Source organism: Cavia porcellus, unplaced genomic scaffold (genome assembly GCF_034190915.1).
Source record: "Cavia porcellus strain 051 isolate PalLab524CR breed Dunkin Hartley unplaced genomic scaffold, mCavPor4.1 scaffold_28, whole genome shotgun sequence".
In the NCBI taxonomy this organism is placed as follows: domain Eukaryota; kingdom Metazoa; phylum Chordata; class Mammalia; order Rodentia; family Caviidae; genus Cavia; species Cavia porcellus.
In genome coordinates this window covers 11,522,816-11,542,797 of record NW_026947511.1, presented here as the reverse complement: position 1 = coordinate 11,542,797, position 19,982 = coordinate 11,522,816, and the positions used below count along the sequence as shown (strand labels likewise).

The 19,982-nt window shown below is 36.7% G+C and overlaps 1 protein-coding gene across 4 annotated transcripts in view; it reads right to left on the bottom strand.

Annotated features, from left to right (window-relative positions):
- Sgms1 (sphingomyelin synthase 1) overlaps positions 1 to 19,982 on the bottom strand; it is a 279,814-nt gene that overhangs the window by 219,382 nt on the left and 40,450 nt on the right. For 2 of the 4 annotated variants that reach the window (XM_013156809.3, XM_013156811.3), the window contains exon 3: positions 4,872 to 4,919. The exons of the other annotated variants lie outside the window; for them this stretch is intronic. The gene's annotated coding sequence lies outside the window, so the exon portion shown is untranslated. The remainder of the gene's footprint in view (positions 1 to 4,871; positions 4,920 to 19,982) is intronic. 4 annotated transcript variants of the gene reach the window in all.

Below are 19,982 nucleotides of genomic sequence, written 5' to 3'. Positions count from 1 at the left end.
TATAACAGAAATAAAAACATCTATGGAAGTCAAGCTGGAGAAGCAACGGCACAGAAAACAAGACTGGGCAAAGGTTTATACTACGAAAGTGGTATTTAGTGAGCCTGCCTCTCTCATTTTTACCTTAACCTTTCTGTTACCTCCTTCTTTGTGGCAAACAGATGTTTTTTTCTCTATTTGCTTTACAGCACAAGTGGAAAACTTATTGATTATCTTTATACCAATAGCTCCTTCTGTGTTCATATTTTTTCTTTGATTCTTGTACACTGGAAGGCTATGGGTTATTATTCAACTCCTTGGCACTCAATATGGTTTAATTAATCTTTACTAAGGTCTACTGTAGACAAGGCTATATGATATGCATGTGCAGCTAAAGTTACAACGGAAACATTTCTATTCAAATGGAAACATTTCTATTCAATGGAAACATTTCTATTCAAATTCAACTGGAAGTTTGGTAAAAATGTTAGGAACTTTTAAAATATAAAGCAGTAACTAAATACATTTAGTAATGTAAAACCAAAAGGTTCTAAAGTAAAACCCAAGAGTCAAATCCAAACCAAGACAAGTTTGTTTGATACACATGGTGTTGGTGTTAAAAGTTTTAAAATCAGTTACTTAAAAATCTAGATTTCCATGAAAACTGGAAGATATCTCCCACATACACATCTCCACCTGGACTGCCACCTGGCGACAAGGGACAAGTTCCAAGTAGCAGCTGCTCCTATTACAAAGGGCTGAGGGCTCCCTAGTGTGTCACAGTGCCCAACCTCCAGGATTACCTAACCTGCAACCTGCTTTCTCAGTTCATGTTATCTAGCAGGTCCTAACAGACGTGCAGCTTGGGGTTTTTGTTTTAGATACATCATAAAGTAGACTAAAAAAACCAAACATACACTTTCCACAAACACACCCAATTATACTTGTTTCAAATGCTTCAAAATGCCCTTCCTTTACAGAGGAAAAAAAGAAAATATTCTTTTCCAATTTTATTAAATACTACCTGGACTTTAAACTTTGCAAAAATATTAAATTGCTAAACACGCTATCTTATTTCATCACTGGATATAGTTTTTACTTAAATATTTTCAGGATCTGATAAAATGCAGTTTGCTTCCCTATTTTATTCATATTGCCACCTTTCAGGTGATGGCAAGCACTTAGAGACATATATCTATTTTGATAAGAAATAAAGTAGGTGGGGCAAAAGTCTCAAATTTTTTTAAATCCTTTTGCGTTGACCGTTAAATTTCTCAAATATACAAACATCCTGATTTTATAAGCCAAAAGCACCTATCACTGTAACAACAATATTTTTGAAAGTACAGTAGCACGTACCTCTAATAGCAACTACTTGAGAGGCCAAGGCAGGAGTAGAGAAACTTTCAAGCTAGCCACATGGGCAATTAGCAATACCCTGTCTCAAAATAAAATAGGAAAAGGCTAGGGATGGAGCTCAATTGTGGTTCAATGGTGAGGAAAGGGGATAAGATAAACAGTTATTTTATTCTTCCAAACTTTCTTTTCATCCCATTTAGAGAGCAAATACAATTTTTCACACAGTGTTCTTACACAGCATTAAACAAAATTTGTAAATAACAGGCTTCAGTAATACTTGGTAACCACATGAATGCATGAAGGAAGAAACGTGGAAAGGAATAAAAAAGGAATAAAAAAGACAGAATGACAACAAAGGGAGCCATCAGGACTCCTGATGCCTTCTTTCCACCCCTCCAGCTGGGTGAATTCCATTCTTTAGCTATGTCTAGCCTATACCACCACAATGCCCACCACTTCCGTCCAGTTCACCATTGGAGGCTAATCTTCCTAAAACTCTACCAAAAGTGAAAGTTTGTTTAAACAAACAAACACACCAGCACAACTAATTTAAGTTTACATTCCTGAAATCTTATCATGTTTCCCCTACCTAAATATGGGAGAGCAACTGATACAGGACTTCCTTCTCCAAAAGAGGGGGGTTGAAGTGCTGCCTGGGGTCCCACAACAGAGTTCACACCTAGTGCACCAAAGTGACCAGCAACAGTGGCTAATCTCTATCAGGCTGTTTCTCAAGGCAGTCTGGCTGACTGCTTCTGTTTTACATTCCTTTTTTTGTTTTTTTGTTTTGTTTTTAAACTGGTAACTGAACTCATGATCTCGCACTTGCCAGGCAGACGCTGTGCCACTGAGCTATATCCCCAGCCCTTATTTATATTTCTTAAAATAAGCTTACCTTGACAAAGTACAGGTTAATGTGAACCTTCAAGGCAAAAAGGCTATGAAAACCTTCAAGGGAATAGGCTATGAAATGGGAATCTGTTATTGTAGTATATGGAGTCTTATTTTTCCATATTCTTTGATTATTGCTAAATTCTTTTTACCACCTGCAGTACAAGACCTACATGCACTGTACACTGCACTACACTTCAACAAATCTTGATTTTGCTCAGGATGAGCTCTTGGGCAAAAGTGTGGAGGGCATCAGCTCTCTAAAAAGTGCACCACAGTATAATATGCTTTTGTCAACACTATTATAGACAGCTAAGTTATTTAGAAACATTGCAGACAGGCCCTTTAGGGAGTCAGTGCAGAAGATGGGATATATTACACCTGTATCAGGAAGCTGTTCTAGGATTCCTCTTTACATGTCTCAGAGGAAATTCTAGAAAACAAAAAGTTGTTAACTTTATAGTCTTTAAAGTTTGAACAAGCTTTCCTCACTTGCAGAAAAATTCACACAACAAACATCTCAGTCTTGGTCTCTCAATACGAAAGAGAGTAAAAGACTAGGGATCAATCGTATAAAATCACTAAGTGAAGCAGAAACCCTCTTTCCAAAACTCTATTACCAAACCTCTGGTCTATCATAACAATGTCAATGATTCAAATAAAATGAACATTTTTTGTGGACTTCCGACTATTCTGAACTTATTTTTTTAATCTTGAAAAAAACTCAACATAAACTAGACCTTTATGGTATAGCTAGTACCACTGCATTATGCATTATGCGTGAAATTCTTTTAAAAAGTGAAAATAAAGATCCAAGGAATAAAGCCAGGCCAAGTGGTACACATTTGTAATCCCAGCACTTGGGAGGCTAAGGCAGGGAGACTGCCTCAGGTTCCAGGCCAGCTTGAGTTACATAGTAAGTACATAGTGAACTACATAGCAAGAGCAAAACAACAAGTAAACAAACAACAGAAAGACCCAATGAGTGAAATAAGGAAGATGTAATGACGTTATACGTGGGACTGCTCTTCTAAGCATGATTCCCAGTTAGGGTTCTAAAAACATAATATTGAGGCCTCTTCAATCCTCTTCTCTCTCAAACAAAAGGTAAATGAAAAGGATTCTATCCATGATCCTTTTAGACAAGCTAAGTGCCAAAATAGCTGATAGACTTTGCCCTGATAAGAATTCTAAAGGTCCAAATACAAATACTAGTTCTCTCTTGCTGACCAAAGTTCTGATAAAATTACTGATTAAAAAAAAAAAAAAAAAAAGAAAAACTGCTGGCTGCTTAATAAATTCGTTTTGTTTTATGAGTAAATTCTTCTTCGTTTAATATACCTTAGAAAAAGCAAACCTAAAAAAATGAGATTAAGAAACTACAACTATTTTGCCAGTGCCAGGCAGATCACATTCCTAGCCCCAAGAAAGCATTATAAGCAGACAATATCAATTTTAATAAGTAAGTTTTAAGAACACACAGAGAGCATTAAAAAAAGATCGAGTTTTAAAAAAATCTTTTAAAAGGTAAGAACTAAGAAAAGCAAAATGTAATCTGAATGCAATCCAAACAGGGGCTAGTATCTTTTCCATTTCCCTACAATAATCACAATTGCCTCCGGGAGGAGGATAGCACAAAGAGAACAGTGCCACACTCCACCATGTAGGAGTCCTTAAGTATAATCACAGCCTACGAATCCAGCACAGTGTGATAGTGACAGATGCTGTGGATTTAGCACCTCAGTATCTCTGGCACTGTATTAAGCACTGTACATGTACAGTGTGCACATATAAGTATAAGACTTTTTAAACCCTGTTACATAAACCCTATTATTTATATATAATTTTATAAATATATAAATATATACACATACATATATCATTTCATATTTTCCTTAAAGTAATGTACCCCTCTTGGCAGATGAAAAATCCTAGGAGTTTAGAAGACTGAGTAATCTCACAACACAGTCAGGAAGCTACAATTTGCATGCAGATATGTCTTGTTTGGGTTCTTACATACCACACATCACTAGAGAAGCTCTAAGACACTGCACAGCCACACAGGAAGGTGAGACAGAATCCACCACTATGCACCTTGTAAACATATGCACACTGAGTTTTGGCATAACAGTATATTTGAAAAATAATCTCTACTGCTAAAGCATAATACTGCAAAGATGCATGGTTGTTTGTTGGTTTTTTTAACTTTATATACATAAATTGTGAATGCCTACTCATTAGAAAGATCCTTTCAATTTTCCTCTTCTCTCCTTTTTCTATACTCTCTTCTCTTGCCCTGAATTCCCTTTGTTTTCCTTTTCCCTTATTAGACATTATAGTGAAATAACTACAAGACTATTTCCATTATTAAAGTAGAATACAGAGCAAGATTTTTGGTTTTTTGTTGTTTTGTTTGTTTAACATTAAGAGAGAAACTTCCAGAAGACCCAGCATCAGACTTGCTTTCTTCTGCAAGCTGAATCTACCCCACTACCAGCAGCACCCAGTAGGAGGGCTCAAAGCACCTACCCTAAATGTTTGAGCCCAAATCACATGTGCATCTCAATAGGTACAGAAAAGACATCTAAAATTCAAAATTCTTTAATGATAAAACTCAGAAGTTAGGTACAGAAGAAACTTACCTACATACAATGACAGCCACAGATGAAGAGCCACAGTCAACCCCATACCTAATGAAGAAAAACAGAAAGCTTTTCCACAATTCAAAACACATTAAGTTGCGACATGTTAAGCTGCCACAAATTGTCACACTCCATTCAGTACAGTACCAAAAGTCCTTACCAAGGAAATTAGGCAAGAAAAAGAAGGAAAAGGTATTCAAATTGTACAGGAAAAAATAAAATTATCTGTTTGCAGGTAAGATCTTATGTGGAAAAAAAAAAAAAAAACTCCACAAAGATTCCACCAAAACACTGTTAATAGTAATGAGTAAAATTGCATGATAGGAAAAACATACAAAAATAAGCTGTGTTTCTATACACCAACAGTGAATGTTTCACAAAGAAATTTAAGATACAATACCACTTATAATAGCACCAAAACAACACTTAGACATAAACCTAACCAAGTACACACAGAAAACAGTAAAATAGGGGCTGGGGATTTAGCTCAGTGGCATAAGCACCTGCCTTGCAAGCAGGCAGTCATGAGTTTGATCCCTGGTACCGATAAAAACAAAAAAAAAAAAAAAAAAAAAAAAGAAAACAGTAAAATATTGCTGAAGGAAATTAGACAAGACACAAAAACACTTTATGTTAATCAATTATAAAAATTACTATTGCTGGAATGTACAATCTAACTAAACAAAGATTCAATATAACCTCTATAAAAATCTCAGACAGTGGCGGAATGGGGGACTACTTGGCACTGGACATAGAGCCTTCAAAATGAGCTATATCCCTTCCCAGAATCCCCTCCCCTTCAATTTTTCTTAATGTGCTAAATTATTCAAGCTAGGCTTAAATTTGCTATCCTTCTGTAAAAACAATACTAAAATTCATATGCAACCACAAAAAACTGCTAATGGCCACTACAATTTTCAGCAAGAAAAACAGAGCAAAGGTGGAAGCATCACACTTCCTGATTTCAAAATATATTTATTACAAAGATGCAGTAATCAAAAACACAGGCACAAAGATGGGCATATAGATCAAGTGAACAGAGCACAGAGCCTCAAGAATAAATCAATACATATGCAGTCCTTTAACTTCAACAAGAGTGCCAAAAATACAAAATAAGAGAAAGAATTCGTAATTCAATAAATGCTGTTGGGAAAACAACATATCCAAAACAATGTAAATGGATTTCATCTTATACCATAAACAAAAATGTACTCAAAATGAAATAAAGATTTGAACACAAGATTTGAAACCATAACACTCCAAGAAAAAAACTACAGGAGAAAAGATCTTGGAATTGGTGACAATTCCTTCAGTCTGACATCAAAAGCATAGGCAAGAAAAGCAAAAACAGGTAACTAAAACTACATCAAATTAAATCCTTTTGCACAGCAAAGAAAAAAAACAAAGTAAAAGGTAACCTATGGAATTGGAGATAACATTTGCAAACATACATAGATATGTGCATGAATTAATATTCAGAATACATAAACTACAACTCAATAGCAAAAAGAGCCAAATTTTAAAATAGACATTGCCTCAGAGACATATTGCCAACATATATATAAAAAATGCTTAACATCACTAACCAGAAAATGCACACTAAAACCACAAGATTATATCTCATATCTCTTAGAATGACAATTATTAAAATGATAAAAGATGACAAGTATAGATGAGGTATGAAGAAGTTGGAATCCTTGTGCACTGCTGATAGGACTGCTACAACTATGGAAAGCAGTGGTAAGGCTCATCAAAAAATTAAAACATGACTACCAACTGATACCACAGTAATCTCATTTCCGGATATATTTGTATACCCAAAAGAATTGATATCAACATCTCAAAGTCATAGCTGCATTCCCATGTTCATCACATTAGTCACAACGGCCAAAAGTTTTAAACAGAACCTAAACATCATGACAAATGCATAGATATACATATATATGTATATATATAAATATATATACAATAGCTATATGTCTATTTACATACCTATTATATATTATATATTATGTATATTATATATCTATTATACACACACACGAATTATTCCACCTTAATAAAGAAGAAAATTCTACTATTTGTCACTAAATGGATGGATACTGGCATATGAATTACATCTGTCCAGAAGAACAAATACTATATGATACTTCTTATGAAGCATTAAAAAGTCAACCATACAGAAATAAACCCAGCATGTGGTAACCCAGGAAAGAGGAGGGTGAAATAAAGAGTAGTATAAAGTTATAGCTACACAAAATTAGTTCTACAGACCTGTTGTATAGCATTGTACCTACAGTTAACAATAAGGTATTTTGCACTTTAAAAATTATCAAGACAGATCTCTTGTTAAGTGTTCTTACCCCTACTTCCCTGCCAAAAAAGAAGGGACAGACAAGGAAACTTTTGGAGGTGATAGATATGTCTATTACCTGGATTGTGATATGCTAAATACACGTGCTTATGTATGTTCAAACTCAGCAAATCATATACTTTCATTATATGTGTGTGGTATTTTGTTTCATTTTGTTTTGTTTTGTAACACACATGACAACTCAATAAAGTTAGAAGGAATAAAAGCAAAAAAGCTACGGTTGAAACATAAAAGAAAACATTTCTAATACCTTCTGGAAGGGTTTTTTGTCTTGTTTTGTTTTGGGTTTTTTTGTGTGTGTGTGTGTGTGTCTTTTTTGAGATAGGGTCTCGCTATGCAGTTCAGGCTGGTCTTGAGCTCACTCTGTAGGCCAGGCTGGTCTCGAACTCACAATAATCCTCCCACCTCAGCCTCCCGAGTGCTGAGTTTACAGGCATGAACCACCACACCCGGCTAAGGCTTTTAAAGTTCTGCAGAAAATCAAAAGAAAAAAATGTAACTGTTCCTCTCAAAACTCATTATTTCTGATCTTCCAATAATTACTGACTCCAGGGCCCCAGCTCTATACTACACCCTGCCTGAGCTATCTTCACTAGAATATTACAGTCACAGGAAGCAGGCCTTCCTCTGCCTTTCCTTCTGGAATTGCACACGCATGTTAGACAGGGTAAGCAGAACCCGTATCTACTTTCCCAAGAAAAGCCAAGTGGGAGACAGAGACCACTAACCCTCTAACACTCATTCAGATCTACATACCCAAAACATGTCCCACCTGGAAGATGAATGATGGCATGCTAAAGCTGCTCACTCTGCAGGTGAGACTAACTTCTCTAAAAACAATGGCCAATTCTTCCTCTTTATGGAACTAAAAGCAAATCTTCCAAGAACATTGTAACTGTGGCCTCCACACAAAGCATCCTGGAGTCTCCTATCAAATGCCAGCAACCTCTGAAGCCCCTCACCACTGGCACTATCCAGAGCTTATTCTTACGGGTCACCCTTGTTCCTGCTGTTCTCCCAGCAGCCACCACAGCTGCAGCTGGAGGAGCACACCCCTTTTGGCAGAACAGCAAAATTCCATAAATGCTACTCTTTCTTCTCATTGCCCTCCACAAGTTGGGGAAGTCCCACAATAGATAAACTATTTCATTCACACTCTGCTGAAGAACAATTTTTCCCATAGAAAAACTAGCTAGTTAAATTCTCAACCAAATGAGGGGGATATTCATGACAATCTCAAAAGACAAATGACGAAGCTGTTATCTGTTTTATAATAGTCCAAAATTTTTGGATTGCAAAATAATGTTACAAATTTAATCATTCATTTCCTGGTAGCACTTCTGATGTCACACATATATGTGCTAAGTTTCTGCCAATTAAAAGTTTGCAAAGGAATACAAATTACAATTACTACATGATAAGTGCCAAACCCACATTAACAACAGAACAGAATTTTAAATAACTATTGTCCAGTCTTCATATAATCTGAATCCATTTTGAAAACTATAAACATTTGCTTCTTCCTTGGCTCCTTAACCCAGGAATCTGGTAAATACTTCACAAAGCTGGAACTTCTAGCTCTAGGAGTGAACTAACTTAGTGAAATCAGAATATGGTAAGTAGTTTCTGTGAACAACAGTGACAGTTCTTTTAATTGTTTTACAATGTGTTTTTTTCCCTAGCCCTCAGAATTTAGAAGTCTTTTGAAAGACTTGGGCTGCTTCAATTGAACTGAGGGGAAATCAAGGTGATGGTGTGCCAGTGTTTAAACTGCAGCACTCAAAGTAGAAGTGTGGCAGAGGCAGCAACTGTGACCATCAATGGTGAAGAAACACAGGAAACCCAAGCACTGGTCAGCTAAACTGTCATCATCTGCAGGATCCTTTTTTAGCACCAAAAATCCTGCTTATGTCTTTTAAGCATCAGACATACTCCCTACAGTTCATTTCATTACCACAGGAATATAATGATACACAGTGTAATAGCTATTGTTATTCTCTTATTATTTGATCATGAAATTTTGTTTTATTTTTTTCATAGAATAAAAAGACTTTAAAAAAAAAAAAAAAAAAAGACAAGGAGACAAAGTTGGAGAGCATGAAGAAGACCGAGAACTACAAAGAAAAGAAAAAGTTGCCAATCAAACAAAAAAAAACCTCTTCCCCTACACACAGGAATTCGTATTTTATTTACATTTTATTTTCTTAAGAAACTTAATTAACCAGGCACCACTGTGGTACTGCACTTCTCTTAATTTTAACTGAACTTCAACACAATAATTAAAATTATCACTATCTTGTCAGTGGCTTCAATAAACAAGAGTATATTACTTCCTAAATGTAGAAAAACTATGAGCCTGGCTGATAGAGCAGTAAAGGCTGATGCTTGGAAAAAAACAATTTCTACTATATATAGCCATTCAAATTCAAGGGGAAGTATCTTGGGTAAGCTTCCATAGCAATCAGCAAGGAAACAGGTTTTCTTTTGCCTTTCCACTTAGAGCTCCTTAAGAGCTGCTCCTGCCACTGAGCAGCAAAACTTCTGAAGGAGTTTTGTCTAATCAATGCCAGGAACCACCGCCTCAGGAAGCACACAACAGCCAAGGAAGGAAGCAGGAATGTTGGACAAGGGGTGTAGTCAATATTCAGAGAGGATAGGAAACAACTAATTGAGCACCACAAGCAGCGGATCAAGAAATAACCCAAGGTCCACTGGCCTGTGCTAGAACCACACACTGCCCTCCTACAACTGCTTAATGTATGTGGTGACCTGCCATCAGAATTAAATCTAATACTTTTATAACCACTGCTGGTCTGAGCTTGACAGCTTTGGTGAGGTATGTACTAAAGATCAAAATCAGCTCCATTCCCCATGCCCTATTTATGTCTAATCTCTGGCCTGCAGGAATGCCCTTTTGGACATTCAAGGACAAAAGGCATCAAAGTCTATTGTACAGCTTTTTATGTAAGAAGGCTTAATGTGTCAGCTGCATTTTAGTCTAAGGATCATATGTTTAACCTCAGAAAATTTCTTAAAAACATCAATAAGGATTTTTTATAATTCTTTTTTCATCACAAAATCCAATTATCATCTATAAATGTATCAGTACTTTAGCACCTGAAGTAAAAACCTTTAGCAGAGAAAAAGAGGCAGGTACTATAGAGTTAAAAAGAAACCAAGATCTCTGCTAACACTATCTAAATACATACTGCATCTTGCCTTAAAAATAAAAGAACACAAGCTTATGCTCACCACTGCAGGTATGTGTCTGACCAAATCAATGCTACATCCTGACCTGAATTTTTTTTCAGACATCTAGACTGATTTCAAGTTAACTGAATGCACACATTTAGCTCCTCCTCTTCTTAAAACACAACAATCATATCTTTTTAAAGGCACAAGTCCATAAAGTCAAAGATAACAAAAGCAGGTATTAAAATGTTCACATTTTTCAATACTAAGGATTGAACCCAGGGTGTCATACATGCTAGGAAAGTACTCTACCACTAAGCTATATCCTCAGTCCTTATTTTTTTATTCTGTAATAGGATCTCACTAGGTTACTCATATTGACCTTGACTTGCCAACTTCCTGCCACAAGTTCCCAGGCAGGTGGGACTACAGGTGTGTGCCACCATGCTGAGCTAAAATGTTCAACTAGTTTTTAGAGCTAGAAATAGGAGAAATGATGGCAAATGACTTAATAGGCCTCCTAATAAGTCCAATCTCCAACTTGTAAGCCCCATTTATCATGAACATCAAATATTCAGGGCTCATCAAACACATAAAAGTATCTAACATTAAAGTCAAAAATAAGAAAAAAGAGCAACTTGAAACATTAAATGTAAGTTTCAGAAAGCTATTAATCTCAACAAGGTAAGAAAATGCTATCATAAATAACAGAATTTCTTAAAATAAGAGTGTTCAGAGAAAAACAACATACAAGTGTCAGAAAATGAAAAACATACAAAACATCAATGACTTAATAGGTTAATGCCAGGGATGTGGCTCAGTGAGAGTTCTTGCCTTGCATGCATAATGCCCCATGTTGTATCCCTAGCACCATCCAAAAAAAAAAAAAAAAAAAAAGAAAACAAGGTTAGGAAGATAGATTTTTACAAATACTTTTTAAAAATAGCTTTAAAAGAAAAGAAAAAAAAGCAAAAAAGATAAGACAATCATGAGACAAATCAATGCCTAACAGGAATTACAGAACAGAACAGAGAAAATAAGGGGAGACAGGGATCAATAATGAAATGCTATATGCCAAGAAAAGTTCTAAAAATGAAGAGTTTGTAGACTAAAAGTGTCTTGTCTAGTTCTCAGCACAAGACACAAAAGTAGACCACTACCAAGGAATATTATCATGAAAGTTCACATTCCTGAAGATAAAAAGAAATAGGAAAGGGAGGAGGGATATCTACAAAGGTCTGCGATTTAGCAGGACTTGGCCTTTCACCATGGAGGCCAGATGCAGGAAGACAATGTACAGTGCAATTCCCTGTTCTGCAGCTCAGTGATTTACAACCTGGAATTCTATACCCAACCAACTATAAATTAAATACAAATGTGACACTCTCAGGTAGGTAACAACCAAAAATGTCTTACCTCCCATATGCAATTAGTTAGAAAGCTTCCAGAAGATGTGCTCTACCAAAATAAGAGAGTAAAACAAGGAAAAAGGAGAATATGAAATGAGAGAAAGAGAGAAGCCAATACAGGAACAGTAACCATGAAATCTTCAGAATGTTACTGAATACATTCCTGAGCTGTGGCACACAGCAAGCCTACAAAACAAGCAGGGAGGACCAGAGCAAGGATATAGCTGCAGATGAGTTAGTTCTTCAAGAGGATGAAACTGAAAACCCCTGATATGTGTTAAGGCCTGGAGATGATATTCATACAGAAGCCTGTGGTTAAATGAGTGATACATGCACAGTAAACTTAAAATATGATAATTATTAAACCCAAGGAAACAAAATTTATGTACAAGAATGTTAAGATATTCAAATTATACTATATATTACACATCAAACACCAGGTAAGAAATGGGAGACAGGAACAAATAGCATAAAAGGGATGAAGTGTTTTTGGTAAGCAGCCTTTTGTGGAATTGCAAAATTCTTAAAAAACAAGAATCTTAGTAGTAAAATACAATAAATATTATAATGTTCACTTAGTTTCTGGCAATTTACAATACACTTTCACATGTGTCTAATCACATACCACTTGGCACACCCATGTTAGTTAGGCTACCTCCTGTACACAAAGGAGAAAACCACCTCAGGGAAATGGAGCAACTTGATCAATGCAGCACACAACCACAAGGTGGCAAAGGAAGCACAGGAGCCTACTGGGCACCAGGTGAGCCTCAGACAAACAATGGTCAATATGAACAATGTGATAGGATTCGAAGGGTATATCAGCCAAATCAAGTTTTGGAGTTCAATGGTTCTCAAGCCTGAATGTGTGTATGAATCACTTGGTGTTCCATTTATATGGGGTGGGTGAAAGTAGTCAAGTTCATGGAAAAAGAAGGTAGAATGGAGGTCAGCAGAAGTTAGGGAGAATAAAAGAAAGGGAGTTGTTTAATGGTGTAGAGTTTTAGATTTGCAAGATGAAAAAGTTCTAGGGATCTGCTGAACAATGCAAATACACTTAATACTACTGATAGTAACTTTTACTTTACCACACTTTAAAAAAAAGGTACCAGCTGGAGGAATTACTAAAATTTTGCTAGATCCTCAACTTGAGTTTCAGTTCAGGATAATGTCTGAGTATGGTCTAAGAATTTCCTCTGGTACTGATAACTGCCATTCCAGGGATGGAATTTTAAGAACTACTGCCCTGGTTCAAAGATCTCCAATCACTTCCATGAAGATGGCAGAGCAGTAAGCAGCAAAGAAAACTGCCTCTCTGAGCGTCACCATCCAGAAACTGGAATATAGCATCATGGGGAAGACAAGGAAGAAAGTGGGTCCCCTGGACCCAGGAAGAATCTGAAGTGTGCACTGAAGCCCACAGAAAGAGTACAAGGAAAAACTTCAACAAATGAGGCAGGAGCTGGCTGCACCTTTTCCCTGAGCTGGACTCACTGCACAAGAGGGGCTGCTGGAACCTGGGGACGTGTGGTCACCGTGATGGTAGTGGCTGGCTATCGCAGAGACTTCTGCAGAGAGGCGGTGGAGGGGATGGTGGAATGTGACTGCTCTGGCTGGTGGCGAGTGCAAAGCACTCAGTCTTCCTGAGGTGAAAGCAATTGGCCGGGAGCCATTCTTCAGTCAAACCGGTTAAACCCAGAACCAGAACTGCTGCCAGCTTCCTCCAGCAGCTCCTAACTAGGTGCAGACTCATGGAAACTGTTTGGACTGCAGCGAGCCCAATGAGTCTGGTCTGGGGCAGGCCTGGTAGGTTGCCTACTACTCTGCCATGAAGCAACAACTGGCTTGTGGGGATACCGTGGCATGACTGGGACTCTGTCTCCACAGGGTGTCTACTAGTAAACCCAGAGAGAATCCCAGAAGTAGACCATTTCTGTTATTTTTTTCTTGTTTTGTTTGGTTTCGTTCAGTTTTTTTGTCTTTTTTTTTTCTTTTTTTGTGAAGATGACAGTGGGGTTCCTAACCTCTTTGTGGGTATGGTTCTGTTCACTTCTACTTTCTATCTCTTCCACCTCAGTCTTCTGCACCAGTTTCCCCAAATTGGTGGGATCCATCTTGGTCCTCCAATCTTACTTGTAATCTCTCTTTTTCCCACTTCTCTATTTTCTCCTTAATCCATTTTAAATTTTAACCCCTGGGGGCAAAATTGGCACTTTATGGACTTGCATGTTACATATAATTATCTAGTTTGTTTTACATTTTGTTATATAATCACGAATCTAGTTCATATGGTTAAAAGTTGCAAATTAAGGGTTAGCTCAGTTTGTTGTTTTATGGGCTGCGTTTGATGATACTGGTACCACTATAGCCACAACTGATATAATTGTTCTAAACAGCTGTTAGCCCTGCTAATCCATCACTGAGATTAAGGGTCATAGAAAATACTGTGGCACAGTGTCAAAGAACCAGGGACTAGGCCAAACATGCAAAAACTTTTCATCCCCAACAAGATCTTCCAACAGACTCAAAACCCGAAAACCAGCTACACCTGGTAGATCCCTCAGAAAAGTAATCACCACCTAACTGTCCTAAATACTACCAATAAAGCAACCCACCATAGGCAACTTATAAGCATCATCCCAGGAATTAAACTAAAAAAGAAAAGAAATAAGAAGACACTTAAACAAGATGCAACTCCAGACATCCAGTTCACCAAAGGCAAACCCAGGGTGTTGGAGAGCTCCCTGAATACACGTGCAGAGCTGTGATGTGGCCTGGGCATGGTTGAACTGAGAACAAGGAGACACCTCAGGGGGCAAGATAAGCCACAGCTGAGGTCACCTAGAGACATTCTGGATCGTTTTCCTTAATTAGCATCATCTGTTGCTCTGAGGGGTCCTTGAACCCCTCCCAAGATCCTGTTCAGGTTTCCTCCAATGTCCACTCAACTCCTTGCTTGTTTTCATTAAACATGGGCTGCCTAACGTCAGTTAAGTCAGCCAGCCAGCCAGCAGAGTTTCAAGCTTTCCCCAGGAATTCATTCCTTCTACAGCCATAAAGATCATGCTTCTTGTCTCACTCCTTTGAGCCTTCGCCATGTACCCGTTTTGGGGATTGGGGATGTAAGCACAGACCCAAAACCAGGGGGCAATGAGGTGGGACAATCCAAAAGCCCCCCAACAGGTCTCTCCAAAGTGATAACAAAGCAATTGAGTGAAGTTCTGGAAAAATGAAATCAGAAATAATCTGTCAAATAACTACAGAGATTACCAAAATACACACTATGCTTAGCGATATTAGAGCAGACAGAGACAAAAAAAAAAAAAATAGACAAGCTTAAGCAAATTACAGAAACAAATGGAATCCACAAAGCAGATGTCCAGGATAATAAAAACTCTGCTGAAAATATTCGAAGCAGATTAGGTCAATGTGAGGACAGGATCTTAGATACTGAAGACAGGCTTATAGTTAACAACCAGGAGAAAAAAAAAAAGAGTTCTCAAAACTAGCAAGGGAGAAATCAATCCAGCAGTTGCTAGAAGAAGACTAATTTAAGATTAACTGGAGTCAATGAACAAGCAGGAGATACCAGAGATGACTAAAAACATGTTCACAGACATCGCGATAGAAAACTTTCCTGGTAGAGAAAAAAAAATGGACATATAAATAAAGTATATAGAACTCCAATTAGCAACGATCAAAAAAAATCTACAGCTAGGCATATCGAAGTCAAGATTCCAGAAATTCAGCACAAGAATAGAATCTTAAAAGCTGTTAGAGAAAAGAAACAAATCACTTATAAGGGAAAGCCCATCAAAATCACAGCTAATCTTTTAACACAAACTCTCAAGTCAAGGAAGTTTGGAGTGAAGTGCTCCAAGTTCTAAAGGAAAACAACTTTCAACCTAGATTGATACATCCTGCAAAACTTTCAAAATTGATAGATAAATAAGATATTTCCATGACAAAGACTATCTGAGGATATTTATGACCACCAAACCAGCACTCCAAAATATTCAGAAGGACTTTCTAGAAAGAGATAATAGGGACAACATTTCCACAAACCCCAAAAGAAGGAATCCACCAGGAAAGGCAAACGATTAGAGGAAAGAAAAAAAAAGTTGGAGAGCCAACAACAGGAAAATAACATGGCAAGGATAAGTCAATACAGATCAGTTTTAACCATCAATGTTAATAGTGTCAGTTCACCAGTCAAAAGAAAGACTGGCAGAATGGATCAAGAAGCAAGATCCAACAATGTGCTGCACACAAGAAACACATTTAATTCAAAAAGGAATTCACAGACTGAAAGTCAAAGGATGGAAAACAATACTCCATGCAACAGGAATCCAGAAAATGGCAGGCATAACTATTTCTATTTGCAGACAAACTGAATTTCAAGCCAAGACTGATTAAGAGAAGGTCATTACATCCTCATAAAGGGAACAACTCAATAGGAAGAAATAACCATCATAAAATGTATATGCAACAAATGCCAGTACACCCAGCTGTATAAAACAATTACTAATGGACATGAAAAATCAAATAAGCCCTAATATAATTGTATTGGGAAACCTTAATACCACACTGTCACAAAAAGACAGATCAACTAGACAAAAAAACCAATAATGAAATATTAGGACTAAATCACACTTTTGAGCAAATGGACTTAGTAGATGTTTATAGATACTCCATAACATCAGAATACACATTCTTTTCAGCTTCACAGGACATTCTCCAAGACAGACCAAATACTAGTTCACAAAACATGCTTAAGTAAATGTAAAGGAATTGAAATTATCCCATGCATGCTATCAAACCAAAGAACAATAAAATTGGTGATTCATGCCAAAGGAAGCCACAAGAACTTCATAAACACATGGAAATTAAATAGCACCCTACTGAACAACCAATGGGTCACAAATGAAATTGAAGAAATTAAACAGTTTTTACAGTTGAATGATAATGACAATATAATATACCAGAACTTGTGGGACACAATGAAAGCAGTTTTAAGAGGGAAATTTATAGTAGTAAATGTCCTTCTCAGGAAAACAGAGCAAGCATATATAAACAACTTAATGCTAAAGTTCAAGCTTCTAGAAAAAGAAGAGCAGGCTAAATTAAAAGCTCATACAAGGGAGGAAATTATAAAGATTAGAGCAGAAATTAACACACTGGAGACTAAAAAACAATACAAAGAATCAATGAATTGAAGAGTTGCTTCTTTGAAAGATTAAATAAAACTGACAAACTCTTAACAAACCTTATCAAAAAAAGGAAGGAAAAGACTCAAAGCCACACAATTAGTAATGAAAAGGGAAAAATCACAACAGACCCTGCAGAAATCCAGAAAATCATTTATAGGTCTTTGAAAACTTGTATTCTAGTAAGTTGGAAAATACAGAAGAAATGGACAGATTCCTAGATACATATACATTACCATAAAAACCTTAAATAATTCAGTATCAATAAATGAAATTGAAGGTGTAATTAAAAACCTATTAACAAAGAAAAGCCCAGGCCCTGGTGGATTCACTGCTGAATTCCACAAGAAATTAATGAAAATCTGATAGCACTGCTTCTCAAATTGAAAAGGAAACAATACTTCCAAACTCATTCCTGGAAGCAAGCAATACTCTGATTCCAAAACTAGAGAAGGACCCAACTAAGAAAAAGAATTATACGCCAGTCTCCCTAATGAACAATGATGCAAAAATCCTCAATAAAATACTGGCAAACAGACTGTAGCAAATCATCAAAAAGAATGTACACCATGATCAAGTGGGATTCATCCCAGGGATGAAGGGATGGTTCAACATACATAAATCAGTAAATGTAATACACCATATTAACATCGCCAAGGACAGAAATCACATGATCTTCTCAATAGATGCAGAAAAAAGCTTCTGACAAAGTCCAGCAGCCATCATGATAAAAACTCTACAGAAAATTAGAGTAGATGATCTTTATCTCAATCTGATAAAAGCCATCAACAAACCAATAGTCAACATCATACTAAGTAGACAAAAACTGAAAGCTTTCACTCTAAAATCAGGAACAAGACAAGAATGTCCCTTGTCCCCAATCTTAATCAACATAGGCTTGGAAACTTTAACAGAAGCAATTAGACAAAAGAAAGAAATACAATGGATAAAGATAAAGGAAAAATTAAACTATCGCTTTTTGCAGATGACATGACACTACTTAGAAGACCCAAAACTCCACCAAAAGACTTCTGGATTTAATAAGCAAATTCAGTAATGTAGCTAGTTACAAAGTCAACACTCAAAACCCAATAACTTTCCTGTACATGAATAACAAACTCACTGAGAGGGAAACCAGGGAAACATTACCTTTTACAATAGTATCCAAAAAATGAAATATCTAGGAACCAATCTAACAAAGGATGTAAAAGATCTCTACATTGGAAACTACAGTACTCTGAAAAAGGAGACTGAAGAGGATATTTTTAAAAATGGAGAGATATCCCATGCTCTTGGGTAGGAAGAACAATATAGTGAATATGGCCATACTTCCGAAACTGTTATACTGATTCAATGCAATCTCAACCAAAATTCTAATAGCATATCTCCACAGAATTAGAGAAAAAAATCCTAAAATTCATCTGGAACCAGAAGAGACCTAGAATACCAAAGGTGATTCTGGCAGACAAGACAAGACAAAGACAAGATGGAGGCATCACAATTCCTGACTTGAAATTATGCTTTAAAGCTACTGTGATAAAAACAGTGTGGTACTGGAAAAAAAAAAGACCTGAAGATCAATGTAATAGATTAGAAGATACAGAAACAACTGCAGACACACTAAGCCACCTTATCTTTGACAAAGGTGCCAAACACAGTCACTGGAAGAAAGCCTTTTTAATAAATGGTGCTGGAAAAACTGGCTCTACACATGCCAAAGATTGCACTAAGCTAAAATCAGAATGGATCAAAGATCTTAATATTAAAACAGAAACATTAAATCTGCTGGAAGATAGAGTATGTAATTTTATTGAAGACACTGGTGTAAGCAAAGACTTTATGAACAAAACCCAGGTTGCACAGGAACTATTGCAAAGAATCGACAAATGAGATCTCACCTCCTGAAAAGCTTTTGCACAGCAAAAGAAACCACCAACAGAATGAAGAGACAACCCACAATATGGGAGAAAATGTTTGCTAGCTATTCCTCAGACAAAGGATTACTATCGATAATATATAAAGAACTCAAAAACATCAGTCCTGCCAGATTTAAGGACTCAATCCAAAAATGGGCATCTGTGATGAATACACACTTCTCAGATGAAGAAATACAAACAGCAAATAAATACATGAAAAAATGTCCAACATCACTGGTCATTCAAGAGATGCAAACTGAAACAATACTGAGATTCTACCTCACCCCAGAAATAATGGCTAGTATCAAGAAATCAATCAATAACAAATGCTGGAGGGGCTGTGGAGGAAAGGGAACCCTTCTCCACTGATGGTGGGAACACAGACTGGTGCAAGCACTGCAGAAATCAGTATGGAGCTTCCTCAAAAAACTAACATTGGAGGATCCATACAACCCAGCTATTCTCCTTCTGGTTACTGTCCCAAAAGAATAAAAAAAATAGAGGCTGGGGATTTAGCTCAGCGGCATAAGTGCCTGCCTTGCAAGCAGGCAGTCATGAGTTCGATCCCTGGTACTGATAAAAAAAAAGGAAAAAAAAAAAGAATCAAAAACATCATACATACCACAGTGGTATGTGTGCACCCATGTTTATAGCAGCAACGATTATAATAGTCAGATCTTGGAAACAGCCTAAATGCCCACTGACTGTGGGATGGATAAAAAGATGTGGTATTTTTATACAATGGAGTACTACTCAGCAATAAAGAATGATAAACTGGACACTTTTATAAGTAAATGGATACACCGTGAGAACATACTCACTAGTGAAATAAATAAGACACACATGTATAAACATCCTGTTGTTTCATAAGTGTGACAAGTCAAAGAAAAAAACATTTATAGGTGTATGTTTATGTACAGTAAAAAATAGTGGTGTAAGCAAATTACTGATTTCTCTGAGTTTGCTGAAGAGAAAGATTTGTACTGGTATTGTTCAAAAAATTGAATGCAGAT